Consider the following 17,528-nt stretch of genomic DNA (forward strand, 5'->3'; position numbering starts at 1 on the left):
CAGCTGATTGGCTGTCTAGCCTAAAGTGCTTTACACACCTCCCTGATGGTAGCACTGGCTAAGACTCCACCTCAGCTCATTGGGTAATGAAAAATTTAGAACAATTGATGGATGAAAGCAGGCAGGCCGGCCATTTTGGGATGCTCATTGGACTTGTTTAATGCAATGCACCTTTGTATTTTCACATGCATTCGCTTCATGCTGTAACCACTGTGCATAAAAATTTGGAAACATGGCATACAGTGTATCATTTGGTGTCTAAGTCATGTTTCCCATGTTTTTCCTTCCCAGATACAAGCCCGTTTGAGTGTTTGGGGCACTTTTTAGCTAAAATCATCCTACGGGCCTAACTGCATATGCTAAAGCCTGCCTATTTTGAATGGTCTAGTGGCCCCTGCAACCTCCAAAAATATCAGGACTTACTTCCCCAATAACCTGCTAACTCACCCCTGAAATACATACTTATTCACCCTATTTTGTTAATTGGTCTCATTTCTCATTTGAAATGCCCGTTTTTGGGGAGCCAGAAATGTGCGTCTATATAAAGTGATTTCTACGATACCCCACTTTTGCGCGTCGGACCTCAACTTTTCCCGTAAACGCAGAAAAACCGCAATTTTCAGGAGAAACGAGACAGACATCCCCTCCCTCTGCCACCCACCCGCCCAACTGAAAGCCAGCCATTAGACATGCACAGATAGTTCTGAGGGTCTGTCTGTGATGTCATAAAGGGCCTGCTGATCAATGGGCAGCTTTCTGATTGGCTGCTGTATTTGATTGACAGATGGAAGCTGGCAGCTGATTGGCTGTCTAGCCTAAAGTGCTTTACACACCTCCCTGATGGTACCACTGGCTAAGACTCCACCTCAGCTCATTGGGTAATGAAAAATTTAGAACAATTGATGGATGAAAGCAGGCAGGCCAGCCATTTTGGGACGCTCATTGGACTTGTTTAATGCAATGCACCTTTGTATTTTCACATGCATTCGCTTCATGCTGTAACCACTGTGCATATAAATTTGGAAACATGGCATACAGTGTATCATTTGGTGTCTAAGTCATGTTTCCCATATTTTCCCTTCCCAGATACAAGCCCGTTTGAGTGTTTGGGGCACTTTTTAGCTAAAATCATCCTACAGAGCCTAACTGCATATGCTAAAGCCTGCCTATTTTGAATGGTGTAGTTGCCCCTGCAAACTCCAAAAATATCAGGATTTACTTCCCCAATAACCTGCTAACTCACCCCTAAAATACCTACTTATTCACCCTATTTTGTTAATTGGACTCATTTCTCATTTGAAATGCCCATTTTTGGGGGGCCAGAAATCTGCGTCTTTAAACGGTGATTTCTACGATACCCCACTTTTGCGCGTCGGACCTCAACTTTTCCCGTAAACGCAGAAAAACCGCAATTTTCAGGAGAAACGAGACAGACATCCCCTCCCTCTGCCACCCACCCGCCCAACTGACAGCCAGCCATTAGACATGCACAGATAGTTCTGAGGGTCTGTCTGTGATGTCATAAAGGGCCTGCTGATCAATGGGCAGCTTTCTGATTGGCTGCTGTTATTGATTGACAGATGGAAGCTGGCAGCTGATTGGCTGTCTAGCCTAAAGTGCTTTACACACCTCCCTGATGGTACCACTGGCTAAGACTTCACCTCAGCTCATTGGGTAATGAAAAATTTAGAACAATTTATGGATGAAAGCAGGCAGGCCGGCCATTTTGGGATGCACATTGGACTTGTTTAATGCAATGCACCTTTGTATTTTCACATGCATTCGCTTCATGCTGTAACCACTGTGCATAAAAATTTGGAAACATGGCATACAGTGTATCATTTGGTGTCTAAGTCATGTTTCCCATATTTTCCCTTCCCAGATACAAGCCCTTTTGAGTGTTTGGGGCACTTTTTAGCTAAAATCATCCTACAGGGCCTAACTGCATATGCTAAGCCTGCCTATTTTGAATAGTGTAGTGGCCCCTGCAACCTCCAAAAATATCAGGATTTACTTCCCCAATAACCTGCTAACTCACCCCTGAAATACCTACTTATTCACCCTATTTTGTTAATTGGACTCATTTCTCATTTGAAATGCCCATTTTTGGGGAGCCAGAAATGTGCGTCTTTAAAATGTGATTTCTACGATACCCCACTTTTGCGCGTCGGACCTCAACTTTTCCCGTAAACGCAGAAAAACCGCAATTTTCAGGAGAAACGAGACAGACATCCCCTCCCTCTGCCACCCACCCGCCCAACTGACAGCCAGCCATTAGACATGCACAGATAGTTCTGAGGGTCTGTCTGTGATGTCATAAAGGGCCTGCTGATCAATGGGCAGCTTTCTGATTGGCTGCTGTATTTGATTGACAGATGGAAGCTGGCAGCTGATTGGCTGTCTAGCCTAAAGTGCTTTACACACCTCCCTGATGGTACCACTGGCTAAGACTCCACCTCAGCTCATTGGGTAATGAAAAATTTAGAACAATTGATGGATGAAAGCAGGCAGGCCGGCCATTTTGGGACGCTCTTTGGACTTGTTTAATGCAATGCACCTTTGTATTTTCACATGCATTCGCTTCATGCTGTAACCACTGTGCATAAAAATTTGGAAACATTGCATACAGTGTATCATTTGGTGTCTAAGTCATGTTTCCCATATTTTCCCTTCCCAGATACAAGCCCGTTTGAGTGTTTGGGGCACTTTTTAGCTAAAATCATCCTACAGGGCCTAACTGCATATGCTAAAGCCTGCCTATTTTGAATGGTGTAGTTGCCCCTGCAACCTCCAAAAATATCAGGATTTACTTCCCCAATAACCTGCTAACTCACCCCTGAAATACCTACTTATTCACCCTATTTTGTTAATTGGACTCATTTCTCATTTGAAATGCCCATTTTTGGGGGCCAAAAATGTGCGTCTTTAAACGGTGATTTCTATGATACCCCACTTATGCGCGTCGGACCTCAACTTTTCCCGTAAACGCAGAAAAAACGCAATTTTCAGGAGAAACGAGACAGACATCCCCTCCCTCTGCCACCCACCCGCCCAACTGACAGCCAGCCATTAGACATGCACAGATAGTTCTGAGGGTCTGTCTGTGATGTCATAAAGGGCCTGCTGATCAATGGGCAGCTTTCTGATTGGCTGCTGTATTTGATTGACAGATGGAAGCTGGCAGCTGATTGGCTGTCTAGCCTAAAGTGCTTTACACACCTCCCTGATGGTAGCACTGGCTAAGACTCCACCTCAGCTCATTGGGTAATGAAAAATTTAGAACAATTGATGGATGAAAGCAGGCAGGCCGGCCATTTTGGGATGCTCATTGGACTTGTTTAATGCAATGCACCTTTGTATTTTCACATGCATTCGCTTCATGCTGTAACCACTGTGCATAAAAATTTGGAAACATGGCATACAGTGTATCATTTGGTGTCTAAGTCATGTTTCCCATGTTTTTCCTTCCCAGATACAAGCCCGTTTGAGTGTTTGGGGCACTTTTTAGCTAAAATCATCCTACGGGCCTAACTGCATATGCTAAAGCCTGCCTATTTTGAATGGTCTAGTGGCCCCTGCAACCTCCAAAAATATCAGGACTTACTTCCCCAATAACCTGCTAACTCACCCCTGAAATACATACTTATTCACCCTATTTTGTTAATTGGTCTCATTTCTCATTTGAAATGCCCGTTTTTGGGGAGCCAGAAATGTGCGTCTATATAAAGTGATTTCTACGATACCCCACTTTTGCGCGTCGGACCTCAACTTTTCCCGTAAACGCAGAAAAACCGCAATTTTCAGGAGAAACGAGACAGACATCCCCTCCCTCTGCCACCCACCCGCCCAACTGAAAGCCAGCCATTAGACATGCACAGATAGTTCTGAGGGTCTGTCTGTGATGTCATAAAGGGCCTGCTGATCAATGGGCAGCTTTCTGATTGGCTGCTGTATTTGATTGACAGATGGAAGCTGGCAGCTGATTGGCTGTCTAGCCTAAAGTGCTTTACACACCTCCCTGATGGTACCACTGGCTAAGACTCCACCTCAGCTCATTGGGTAATGAAAAATTTAGAACAATTGATGGATGAAAGCAGGCAGGCCAGCCATTTTGGGACGCTCATTGGACTTGTTTAATGCAATGCACCTTTGTATTTTCACATGCATTCGCTTCATGCTGTAACCACTGTGCATATAAATTTGGAAACATGGCATACAGTGTATCATTTGGTGTCTAAGTCATGTTTCCCATATTTTCCCTTCCCAGATACAAGCCCGTTTGAGTGTTTGGGGCACTTTTTAGCTAAAATCATCCTACAGAGCCTAACTGCATATGCTAAAGCCTGCCTATTTTGAATGGTGTAGTTGCCCCTGCAAACTCCAAAAATATCAGGATTTACTTCCCCAATAACCTGCTAACTCACCCCTAAAATACCTACTTATTCACCCTATTTTGTTAATTGGACTCATTTCTCATTTGAAATGCCCATTTTTGGGGGGCCAGAAATCTGCGTCTTTAAACGGTGATTTCTACGATACCCCACTTTTGCGCGTCGGACCTCAACTTTTCCCGTAAACGCAGAAAAACCGCAATTTTCAGGAGAAACGAGACAGACATCCCCTCCCTCTGCCACCCACCCGCCCAACTGACAGCCAGCCATTAGACATGCACAGATAGTTCTGAGGGTCTGTCTGTGATGTCATAAAGGGCCTGCTGATCAATGGGCAGCTTTCTGATTGGCTGCTGTTATTGATTGACAGATGGAAGCTGGCAGCTGATTGGCTGTCTAGCCTAAAGTGCTTTACACACCTCCCTGATGGTACCACTGGCTAAGACTTCACCTCAGCTCATTGGGTAATGAAAAATTTAGAACAATTTATGGATGAAAGCAGGCAGGCCGGCCATTTTGGGATGCACATTGGACTTGTTTAATGCAATGCACCTTTGTATTTTCACATGCATTCGCTTCATGCTGTAACCACTGTGCATAAAAATTTGGAAACATGGCATACAGTGTATCATTTGGTGTCTAAGTCATGTTTCCCATATTTTCCCTTCCCAGATACAAGCCCTTTTGAGTGTTTGGGGCACTTTTTAGCTAAAATCATCCTACAGGGCCTAACTGCATATGCTAAGCCTGCCTATTTTGAATAGTGTAGTGGCCCCTGCAACCTCCAAAAATATCAGGATTTACTTCCCCAATAACCTGCTAACTCACCCCTGAAATACCTACTTATTCACCCTATTTTGTTAATTGGACTCATTTCTCATTTGAAATGCCCATTTTTGGGGAGCCAGAAATGTGCGTCTTTAAAATGTGATTTCTACGATACCCCACTTTTGCGCGTCGGACCTCAACTTTTCCCGTAAACGCAGAAAAACCGCAATTTTCAGGAGAAACGAGACAGACATCCCCTCCCTCTGCCACCCACCCGCCCAACTGACAGCCAGCCATTAGACATGCACAGATAGTTCTGAGGGTCTGTCTGTGATGTCATAAAGGGCCTGCTGATCAATGGGCAGCTTTCTGATTGGCTGCTGTATTTGATTGACAGATGGAAGCTGGCAGCTGATTGGCTGTCTAGCCTAAAGTGCTTTACACACCTCCCTGATGGTACCATTGGCTAAGACTACACCTCAGCTCATTGGGTAATAAAAAATTTAGAACAATTGATGGATGAAAGCAGGCAGGCCGGCCATTTTGGGACGCTCATTGGACTTGTTTAATGCAATGCACCTTTGTATTTTCACATGCATTCGCTTCATGCTGTAACCACTGTGCATAAAAATTTGGAAACATGGCATACAGTGTATCATTTGGTGTCTAAGTCATGTTTCCCATATTTTCCCTTCCCAGATACAAGCCCGTTTGAGTGTTTGGGGCACTTTTTAGCTAAAATCATCCTACAGGGCCTAACTGCATATGCTAAAGCCTGCCTATTTTGAATGGTGTAGTTGCCCCTGCAACCTCCAAAAATATCAGGATTTACTTCCCTAATAACCTGCTAACTCACCCCTGAAATACCTACTTATTCACCCTATTTTGTTAATTGGACTCATTTCTCATTTGAAATGCCCATTTTTGGGGGACCAGAAATGTGCGTCTTTAAACGGTGATTTTTATGATACCCCACTTTTGCGCGTCGGACCTCAACTTTTCCCGTAAACGCAGAAAAACCGCAATTTTCAGGAGAAACGAGACAGACATCCCCTCCCTCTGCCACCCACCCACCCAACTGAAAGCCAGCCATAAGACATGCACAGATAGTTCTGAGGGTCTGTCTGTGATGTCATAAAGGGCCTGCTGATCAATGGGCAGCTTTCTGATTGGCTGCTGTATTTGATTGACAGATAGAATCTGGCAGCTGATTGGCTGTCTAGCCTAAAGTGCTTTACACACCTACCTGATGGTACCACTGGCTAAGACTCCACCTCAGCTCATTGGGTAATGAAAAATTTAGAACAATTGATGGATGAAAGCAGGCAGGCCGGCCATTTTGGGACGCTCATTGGACTTGTTTAATGCAATGCACCTTTGTATTTTTTACAAGCATTTGCTTCATGCTGTAACCACTGTGCATAAAAATTTGGAAACATGGCATACAGTGTATCATTTGGTGTCTAAGTCATGTTTCCCATGTTTTTCCTTCCCAGATACTAGCCCGTTTGAGTGTTTGGGGCACTTTTTAGCTAAAATCACCCTACGGGGCCTAACTGCATATGCTAAAGCCTGCATATTTTAAATGGTCAAGTGGCCCCTGCAACCTCCAAAAATATCAGGACTTACTTCCCCAATAACCTGCTAACGCACCCCTGAAATACATACTTATTCACCCTATTTTGTTAATTGGACTCATTTCTCATTTAAAATGCCCATTTTTGGGGGGCCAGAAATGTGCGTCTTTAAAAGGTGATTTCTACGATACCCCACTTTTGCGCGTCGGACCTCAACTTTTCCCGTAAACGCAGAAAAAACGCAATTTTCAGGAGAAACGAGACAGACACATCCCCTCCCTCTGCCACCCACCCGCCCAACTAACAGCCAGCCATTAGACATGCACAGATAGTTCTGAGGGTCTGTCTGTGATGTCATAAAGGGCCTGCTGATCAATGTGCAGCTTTCTGATTGGCTGCTGTATTTGATTGACAGATGGAAGCTGGCAGCTGATTGGCTGTCTAGCCTAAAGTGCTTTACACACCTCCCTGATGGTACCACTGGCTAAGACTCCACCTCAGCTCATTGGGTAATGAAAAATTTAGAACAATTGATGGATGAAAGCAGGCAGGCCGGCCATTTTGGGACGCTCAGTGGACTTGTTTAATGCAATGCACCTTTGTATTTTCACATGCATTCGCTTCATGCTGTAACCACTGTGCATAAAAATTTGGAAACATGGCATACAGTGTATCATTTGGTGTCTAAGTCATGTTTCCCATGTTTTTCCTTCCCAGATACTAGCCCGTTTGAGTGTTTGGGGCACTTTTTAGCTAAAATCACCCTACGGGGCCTAACTGCATATGCTAAAGCCTGCCTATTTTGAATGGTCTAGTGGCCCCTGCAACCTCCAAAAATATCAGGACTTACTTCCCCAATAACCTGCTAACTCACCCCTGAAATACATACTTATTCACCCTATTTTGTTAATTGGACTCATTTCTCATTTGAAATGCCCATTTTTGGGGAGCCAGAAATGTGCGTCTTTAAAAGGTGATTTCTACGATACCCCACTTTTGCGCGTCGGACCTCAACTTTTCCCGTAAACGCAGAAAAACCGCAATTTTCAGGAGAAACGAGACAGACATCCCCTCCCTCTGCCACCCACCCGCCCAACTGACAGCCAGCCATTAGACATGCACAGATAGTTCTGAGGGTCTGTCTGTGATGTCATAAAGGGCCTGCTGATCAATGGGCAGCTTTCTGATTGGCTGCTGTATTTGATTGACAGATGGAAGCTGGCAGCTGATTGGCTGTCTAGCCTAAAGTGCTTTACACACCTCCCTGATGGTACCACTGGCTAAGACTCCACCTCAGCTCATTGGGTAATGAAAAATTTAGAACAATTGATGGATGAAAGCAGGCAGGCCGGCCATTTTGGGATGCTCATTGGACTTGTTTAATGCAATGCACCTTTGTATTTTCACATGCATTCGCTTCATGCTGTAACCACTGTGCATAAAAATTTGGAAACATGGCATACAGTGTATCATTTGGTGTCTAAGTCATGTTTCCCATGTTTTTCCTTCCCAGATACTAGCCCGTTTGAGTGTTTGGGGCACTTTTTAGCTAAAATCATCCTACGGGGCCTAACTGCATATGCTAAAGCCTGCCTATTTTGAATGGTCTAGTGGCCCCTGCAACCTCCAAAAATATCAGGACTTACTTCCCCAATAACCTGCTAACTCACCCCTGAAATACATACTTATTCACCCTATTTTGTTAATTGGACTCATTTCTCATTTGAAATGCCCATTTTTGGGGAGCCAGAAATGTGCGTCTTTATAAGGTGATTTCTACGATACCCCACTTTTGCGCGTCGGACCTCAACTTTTCCCGTAAACGCAGAAAAAACGCAATTTTCAGGAGAAACGAGACAGACATCCCCTCCCTCTGCCACCCACCCGCCCAACTGAAAGCCAGCCATTAGACATGCACAGATAGTTCTGAGGGTCTGTCTGTGATGTCATAAAGGGCCTGCTGATCAATGGGCAGCTTTCTGATTGGCTGCTGTATTTGATTGACAGATGGAAGCTGGCAGCTGATTGGATGTCTAGCCTAAAGTGATTTACACACCTCCCTGATGGTACCACTGGCTAAGACTCCACCTCAGCTCATTGGGTAATGAAAAATTTAGAACAATTGATGGATGAAAGCAGGCAGGCCGGCCATTTTGGGACGCTCAGTGGACTTGTTTAATGCAATGCACCTTTGTATATTCACATGCATTTGCTTCATGCTGTAACCACTGTGCATAAAAATTTGGACACATGGCATACAGTGTATCATTTGGTGTCTAAGTCATGTTTCCCATGTTTTTCCTTCCCAGATACTAGCCCGTTTGAGTGTTTGGGGCACTTTTTAGCTAAAATCACCCTACGGGGCCTAACTGCATATGCTAAAGCCTGCCTATTTTGAATGGTCTAGTGGCCCCTGCAACCTCCAAAAATATCAGGACTTACTTCCCCAATAACCTGCTAACTCACCCCTGAAATACATACTTATTCACCCTATTTTGTTAATTGGACTCATTTCTCATTTGAAATGCCCATTTTTGGGGGGCCAGAAATGTGCGTCTTTAAAAGGTGATTTCTACGATACCCCACTTTTGCGCGTCGGACCTCAACTTTTCCCGTAAACGCAGAAAAACCGCAATTTTCAGGAGAAACGAGACAGACATCCCCTCCCTCTGCCACCCACCCGCCCAACTGAAAGCCAGCCATTAGACATGCACAGATAGTTCTGAGGGTCTGTCTGTGATGTCATAAAGGGCCTGCTGATCAATGGGCAGCTTTCTGATTGGCTGCTGTATTTGATTGACAGATGGAAGCTGGCAGCTGATTGGCTGTCTAGCCTAAAGTGCTTTACACACCTCCCTGATGGTACCACTGGCTAAGACTCCACCTCAGCTCATTGGGTAATGAAAAATTTAGAACAATTGATGGATGAAAGCAGGCAGGCCGGCCATTTTGGGATGCTCATTGGACTTGTTTAATGCAATGCACCTTTGTATTTTCACATGCATTCGCTTCATGCTGTAACCACTGTGCATAAAAATTTGGAAACATGGCATACAGTGTATCATTTGGTGTCTAAGTCATGTTTCCCATGTTTTTCCTTCCCAGATACTAGCCCGTTTGAGTGTTTGGGGCACTTTTTAGCTAAAATCATCCTACGGGGCCTAACTGCATATGCTAAAGCCTGCCTATTTTGAATGGTCTAGTGGCCCCTGCAACCTCCAAAAATATCAGGACTTACTTCCCCAATAACCTGCTAACTCACCCCTGAAATACATACTTATTCACCCTATTTTGTTAATTGGACTCATTTCTCATTTGAAATGCCCATTTTTGGGGAGCCAGAAATGTGCGTCTTTATAAGGTGATTTCTACGATACCCCACTTTTGCGCGTCGGACCTCAACTTTTCCCGTAAACGCAGAAAAACCGCAATTTTCAGGAGAAACGAGACAGACATCCCCTCCCTCTGCCACCCACCCGCCCAACTGAAAGCCAGCCATTAGACATGCACAGATAGTTCTGAGGGTCTGTCTGTGATGTCATAAAGGGCCTGCTGATCAATGGGCAGCTTTCTGATAGGCTGCTGTATTTGATTGACAGATGGAAGCTGGCAGCTGATTGGCTCTCTAGCCTAAAGTGCTTTACACACCTCCCTGATGGTACCACTGGCTAAGACTCCACCTCAGCTCATTGGGTAATGAAAAATTTAGAACAATTGATGGATGAAACCAGGCAGGCCGGCCATTTTGGGACGCTCATTGGACTTGTTTAATGCAATGCACCTTTGTATTTTCACATGCATTCGCTTCATGCTGTAACCACTGTGCATAAAAATTTGGAAACATGGCATACAGTGTATCATTTGGTGTCTAAGTCATGTTTCCCATGTTTTTCCTTCCCAGATACTAGCCCGTTTGAGTGTTTGGGGCACTTTTTAGCTAAAATCATCCTACGGGGCCTAACTGCATATGCTAAAGCCTGCCTATTTTGAATGGTCTAGTGGCCCCTGCAACCTCCAAAAATATCAGGACTTACTTCCCCAATAACCTGCTAACTCACCCCTGAAATACATACTTATTCACCCTATTTTGTTAATTGGACTCATTTCTCATTTGAAATGCCCATTTTTGGGGAGCCAGAAATGTGCGTCTTTATAAGGTGATTTCTACGATACCCCACTTTTGCGCGTCGGACCTCAACTTTTCCCGTAAACGCAGAAAAACCGCAATTTTCAGGAGAAACGAGACAGACATCCCCTCCCTCTGCCACCCACCCGCCCAACTGAAAGCCAGCCATTAGACATGCACAGATAGTTCTGAGGGTCTGTCTGTGATGTCATAAAGGGCCTGCTGATCAATGGGCAGCTTTCTGATAGGCTGCTGTATTTGATTGACAGATGGAAGCTGGCAGCTGATTGGCTCTCTAGCCTAAAGTGCTTTACACACCTCCCTGATGGTACCACTGGCTAAGACTCCACCTCAGCTCATTGGGTAATGAAAAATTTAGAACAATTGATGGATGAAACCAGGCAGGCCGGCCATTTTGGGACGCTCATTGGACTTGTTTAATGCAATGCACCTTTGTATTTTCACATGCATTCGCTTCATGCTGTAACCACTGTGCATAAAAATTTGGAAACATGGCATACAGTGTATCATTTGGTGTCTAAGTCATGTTTCCCATGTTTTTCCTTCCCAGATACTAGCCTGTTTGAGTGTTTGGGGCACTTTTTAGCTAAAATCATCCTACGGGGCCTAACTGCATATGCTAAAGCCTGCCTATTTTGAATGGTCTAGTGGCCCCTGCAACCTCCAAAAATATCAGGACTTACTTCCCCAATAATCTGCTAACTCACCCCTGAAATACATACTTATTCACCCTATTTTGTTAATTGGACTCATTTCTCATTTGAAATGCCCATTTTTGGGGGGCCAGAAATGTGCGTCTTTAAAAGGTGATTTCTACGATACCCCACTTTTGCGCGTCGGACCTCAACTTTTCCCGTAAACGCAGAAAAACCGCAATTTTCAGGAGAAACGAGACAGACATCCCCTCCCTCTGCCACCCACCCGCCCAACTGACAGCCAGCCATTAGACAAACACAGATAGTTCTGAGGGTCTGTCTGTGATGTCATAAAGGGCCTGCTGATCAATGGGCAGCTTTCTGATTGGCTGCTGTATTTGATTGACAGATGGAAGCTGGCAGCTGATTGGCTGTCTAGCCTAAAGTGCTTTACACACCTCCCTGATGGTACCACTGGCTAAGACTCCACCTCAGCTCATTGGGTAATGAAAAATTTAGAACAATTGATGGATGAAAGCAGGCAGGCCGGCCATTTTGGGACGCTCATTGGACTTGTTTAATGCAATGCACCTTTGTATTTTCACATGCATTCGCTTCATGCTGTAACCACTGTGCATAAAAATTTGGAAACATGGCATACAGTGTATCATTTGGTGTCTAAGTCATGTTTCCCATGTTTTTCCTTCCCAGATACTAGCCCGTTTGAGTGTTTGGGGCACTTTTTAGCTAAAATCATCCTACGGGGCCTAACTGCATATGCTAAAGCCTGCCTATTTTGAATGGTCTAGTGGCCCCTGCAACCTCCAAAAATATCAGGACTTACTTCCCCAATAACCTGCTAACTCACCCCTGAAATACATACTTATTCACCCTATTTTGTTACTTGGACTCATTTCTCATTTGAAAAACCCATTTTTGGGGGACCAGAAATGTGCGTCTTTAAACGGTGATTTCTACGATACCCCACTTTTGCGCGTCGGACCTCAACTTTTCCCGTAAACGCAGAAAAACCGCAATTTTCAGGAGAAACAAGACAGACATCCCCTCCCTCTGCCACCCACCCGCCCAACTGACAGCCAGCCATTAGACAAACACAGATAGTTCTGAGGGTCTGTCTGTGATGTCATAAAGGGCCTGCTGATCAATGGGCAGCTTTCTGATTGGCTGCTGTATTTGATTGACAGATGGAAGCTGGCAGCTGATTGGCTGTCTAGCCTAAAGTGCTTTATACACCTCCCTGATGGTACCACTCGCTAAGACTCCACCTCAGCTCATTGGGTAATGAAAAATTTAGAACAATTGATGGATGAAAGCAGGCAGGCCGGCCATTTTGGGACGCTCAGTGGACTTGTTTAATGCAATGCACCTTTGTATATTCACATGCATTCACTTCATGCTGTAACCACTGTGCATAAAAATTTGGAAACATGGCATACAGTGTATCATTTGGTGTCTAAGTCATGTTTCCCATATTTTCCCTTCCCAGATACAAGCCTGTTTGAGTGTTTGGGGCACTTTTTAGCTAAAATCATCCTACAGGGCCTAACTGCATATGCTAAAGCCTGCCTATTTTGAATGGTGTAGTGGCCCCTGCAACCTCCAAAAATATCAGGACTTACTTCCCCAATAACCTGCTAACTCACCCCTGAAATACATACTTATTCACCCTATTTTGTTCATTGGACTCATTTCTCATTTGAAATGCCCATTTTTGGGGGGCCAGAAATGTGCGTCTTTAAAAGGTGATTTCTACGATACCCCTCTTTTGCGCGTCCGACCTCAACTTTTCCCGTAAATGCAGAAAAACCTCAATTTTCAGGAGAAACGAGACAGACATCCCCTCCCTCTGCCACCAACCCGCCCAACTGACAGCCAGCCATTAGACATGCACAGATAGTTCTGAGGGTCTGTCTGTGATGTCATAAAGGGCCTGCTGATCAATGGGCAGCTTTCTGATTGGCTGCTGTATTAGATTGACAGATGGAAGCTGGCAGCTGATTGGCTGTCTAGCCTAAAGTGCTTTACACACCTCCCTGATGGTACCACTCGCTAAGACTTCACCTCAGCTCATTGGGTAATGAAAAATTTAGAACAATTTATGGATGAAAGCAGGCAGGCCGGCCATTTTGGGGCGCTCAGTGGACTTGTTTAATGCAATGCACCTTTGTATATTCACATGCATTCGCTACATGCTCTAACCACTGTGCATAAAAATTTGGAAACATGGCATACAGTGTATCATTTGGTGTCTAAGTCATGTTTCCCATATTTTCCCTTCCCAGATTCAAGCCCGTTTGAGTGTTTGGGGCACTTTTTAGCTAAAATCATCCTACAGGGCCTAACTGCATATGCTAAAGCCTGCCTATTTTGAATGGTGTAGTGGCCCCTGCAACCTCCAAAAATATCAGGACTTACTTCCCCAATAACCTGCTAACTCACCCCTGAAATACATACTTATTCACCGTATTTTGTTCATTGGACTCATTTCTCATTTAAAATGCCCATTTTTGGGGAGCCACAAATGTGCGTCTTTATAAGGTGATTTCTACGATACCCCACTTTTACGCGTCGGACCTCAACTTTTCCCGTAAACGCAGAAAAACCGCAATTTTCAGGAGAAACAAGACAGACATCCCCTCCCTCTGCCACCCACCCGCCCAACTGAAAGCCAGCCATTAGACATGCACAGATAGTTCTGAGGGTCTGTCTGTGATGTCATAAAGGGCCTGCTGATCAATGGGCAGCTTTCTGATTGGCTGCTGTATTTGATTGACAGATGGAAGCTGGCAGCTGATTGGCTGTCTAGCTTAAAGTGCTTTACACACCTCCCTGATGGTACCACTTGCTAAGACTCCACCTCAGCTCATTGGGTAATAAAAAAATTAGAACAATTGATGGATGAAAGCAGGCAGGCCGGCCATTTTGGGACGCTCATTGGACTTGTTTAATGCAATGCACCTTTGTATTTTCACATGCATTCGCTTCATGCTGTAACCACTGTGCATAAAAATTTGGAAACATTGCATACAGTGTATCATTTGGTGTCTAAGTCATGTTTCCCATATTTTCCCTGGTACTTGTGGAGTATCACGGCTCCCACGACCTGCATCGTATGCAGATCGTATGCTAAAAATCGCATCGCATCGCATCGCATGTGGCATACGATGGCATACGATGCGATGCGATGTTTTACCGATTTTTGACTATTTTAGCTCAAAAATCGTATGCCATCGCATAACATCGTATGCCATATGTAGTGGCATACGATGTCATACGATGCGATACGATGTTTTACCGATTTTTGAGCAAAAATGCTCAAAAATCGGTAAAACATCGGATAACATCGTATGCCATATGTAGTGGAATACGATGTCATACGATGCGATACGATGTTTTACCGATTTTTGAGCAAAAATGGTGAAAAATCGGTAAAACATCGGATAACATCGTATGCCATATGTAGTGGCATACGATGTCATATGATGCGATACGATGTTTTACCGATTTTTGAGCAAAAATGGTGAAAAATCGGTAAAACATCGCATGGCATCGTATGCCATCGATGCGATACGATGTTTTACTGATTTTTGAGCCATTTTAGCTCAAAAATCGTATGCGATCGCATCGGATGCCATACGATGGCATCCGATGCGATGCGATGGCACCCGATTTTGCACTGAAATGCATCAGAATGCATTGAAATGTGTATTAAAGTAGTGAAATGCCCCCAAATGCCATTTTCCATAGTGCACCACCCCCACTATCAACGTCAACCCGAAGCGTGGCGAGCGCAGCGAGCCCGCGAGGGGCGGCGGTACGCGTCCTACGACCTTTTCATACCCCCACTATCCACGTCGGCGTGGAGTTGAGAATAGAATAGTGTGGCGAGCGCAGCGAGCCACCGAGCCCGAAGCGTGGCGAGCGCAGCGAGCCCCGCGAGGGGACGCGGATACCTTCACAGCTATACGCGTCTCCTCGCGGGCTTTACAGGTATCCGCGTCCCCTCGCGGGGCTCGCTGCGCTCGCCACGCTTCGGGCTCGGTGGCTCGCTGCGCTCGCCACACTATTCTATTCTCAACTCCACGCCGACGTGGATAGTGGGGGTATGAAAAGGTCGTAGGACGCGTACCGCCGCCCCTCGCGGGCTCGCTGCGCTCGCCACGCTTCGGGTTGACGTTGATAGTGGGGGTGGTGCACTATGAAAAATGGCATTTGGGGGCATTTCACTACTTTAATACACATTTCAATGCATTCTGATGCATTTCAGTGCAAAATCGGATGCCATCGCATCGCATCGGATGCCATCGTATGGCATCCGATGCGATCGCATACGATTTTTGAGCTAAAATGGCTCAAAAATCGTTAAAACATCGTATCGCATCGATGGCATACAATGCCATGCGATGTTTTACCGATTTTTCACCATTTTTGCTCAAAAATCGGTAAAACATCGTATCGCATCGTATGACATCGTATGCCACTACATATGGCATACGATGTCATGCGATGGCATACGATTTTTGAGCAAAAATGCTCAAAAATCGGTAAAACATCGTATCGCATCGTATGACATCGTATGCCACTACATATGGCATACGATGTCATGCGATGGCATACGATTTTTGAGCAAAAATGCTCAAAAATCGGTAAAACATCGTATCGCATCGTATGACATCGTATGCCACTACATATGGCATACGATGTCATGCGATGGCATACGATTTTTGAGCAAAAATGCTCAAAAATCGGTAAAACATCGCATCGCATCGTATGCCATCGTATGCCACTACATATGGCATACGATGCCATACGATGGGAGCCGTGATACTCCACAAGTACCTTTTCCCTTCCCAGATACAAGCCCGTTTGAGTGTTTGGGGCACTTTTTAGCTAAAATCATCCTACAGGGCCTAACTGCATATGCTAAAGCCTGCCTATTTTGAATGGTGTAGTTGCCCCTGCAACCTCCAAAAATATCAGGATTTACTTCCCCAATAACCTGCTAACTCACCCCTGAAATACCTACTTATTCACCCTATTTTGTTCATTGGACTCATTTCTCATTTGAAATGCCCAAATTTGGGGGGCCAGAAATGTGCGTCTTTAAAAGGTGATTTCTACGATACCCCTCTTTTGCGCGTCCGACCTCAACTTTTCCCGTAAATGCAGAAAAACCTTAATTTTCAGGAGAAACGAGACAGACATCCCCTCCCTCTGCCACCCACCCGCCCAACTGACAGCCAGCCATTAGACATGCACAGATAGTTCTGAGGGTCTGTCTGTGATGTCATAAAGGGCCTGCTGATCAATGGGCAGCTTTCTGATTGGCTGCTGTATTTGATTGACAGATGGAAGCTGGCAGCTGATTGGATGTCTAGCCTAAAGTGATTTACACACCTCCCTGATGGTACCACTGGCTAAGACTCCACCTCAGCTCATTGGGTAATGAAAAATTTAGAACAATTGATGGATGAAAGCAGGCAGGCCGGCCATTTTGGGACGCTCAGTGGACTTGTTTAATGCAATGCACCTTTGTATATTCACATGCATTTGCTTCATGCTGTAACCACTGTGCATAAAAATTTGGACACATGGCATACAGTGTATCATTTGGTGTCTAAGTCATGTTTCCCATGTTTTTCCTTCCCAGATACTAGCCCGTTTGAGTGTTTGGGGCACTTTTTAGCTAAAATCACCCTACGGGGCCTAACTGCATATGCTAAAGCCTGCCTATTTTGAATGGTCTAGTGGCCCCTGCAACCTCCAAAAATATCAGGACTTACTTCCCCAATAACCTGCTAACTCACCCCTGAAATACATACTTATTCACCCTATTTTGTTCATTGGACTCATTTCTCATTTGAAATGCCCATTTTTGGGGAGCCAGAATGTGCGTCTTTAAAAGGTGATTTCTACGATACCCCACTTTTGCGCGTCGGACCTCAAATTTTCCCGTAAACGCAGAAAAACAACAATTTTCAGGAGAAAC

Source organism: Crinia signifera, chromosome 6 (assembly GCF_055691185.1).
Source record: "Crinia signifera chromosome 6, ASM5569118v1, whole genome shotgun sequence".
In the NCBI taxonomy this organism is placed as follows: domain Eukaryota; kingdom Metazoa; phylum Chordata; class Amphibia; order Anura; family Myobatrachidae; genus Crinia; species Crinia signifera.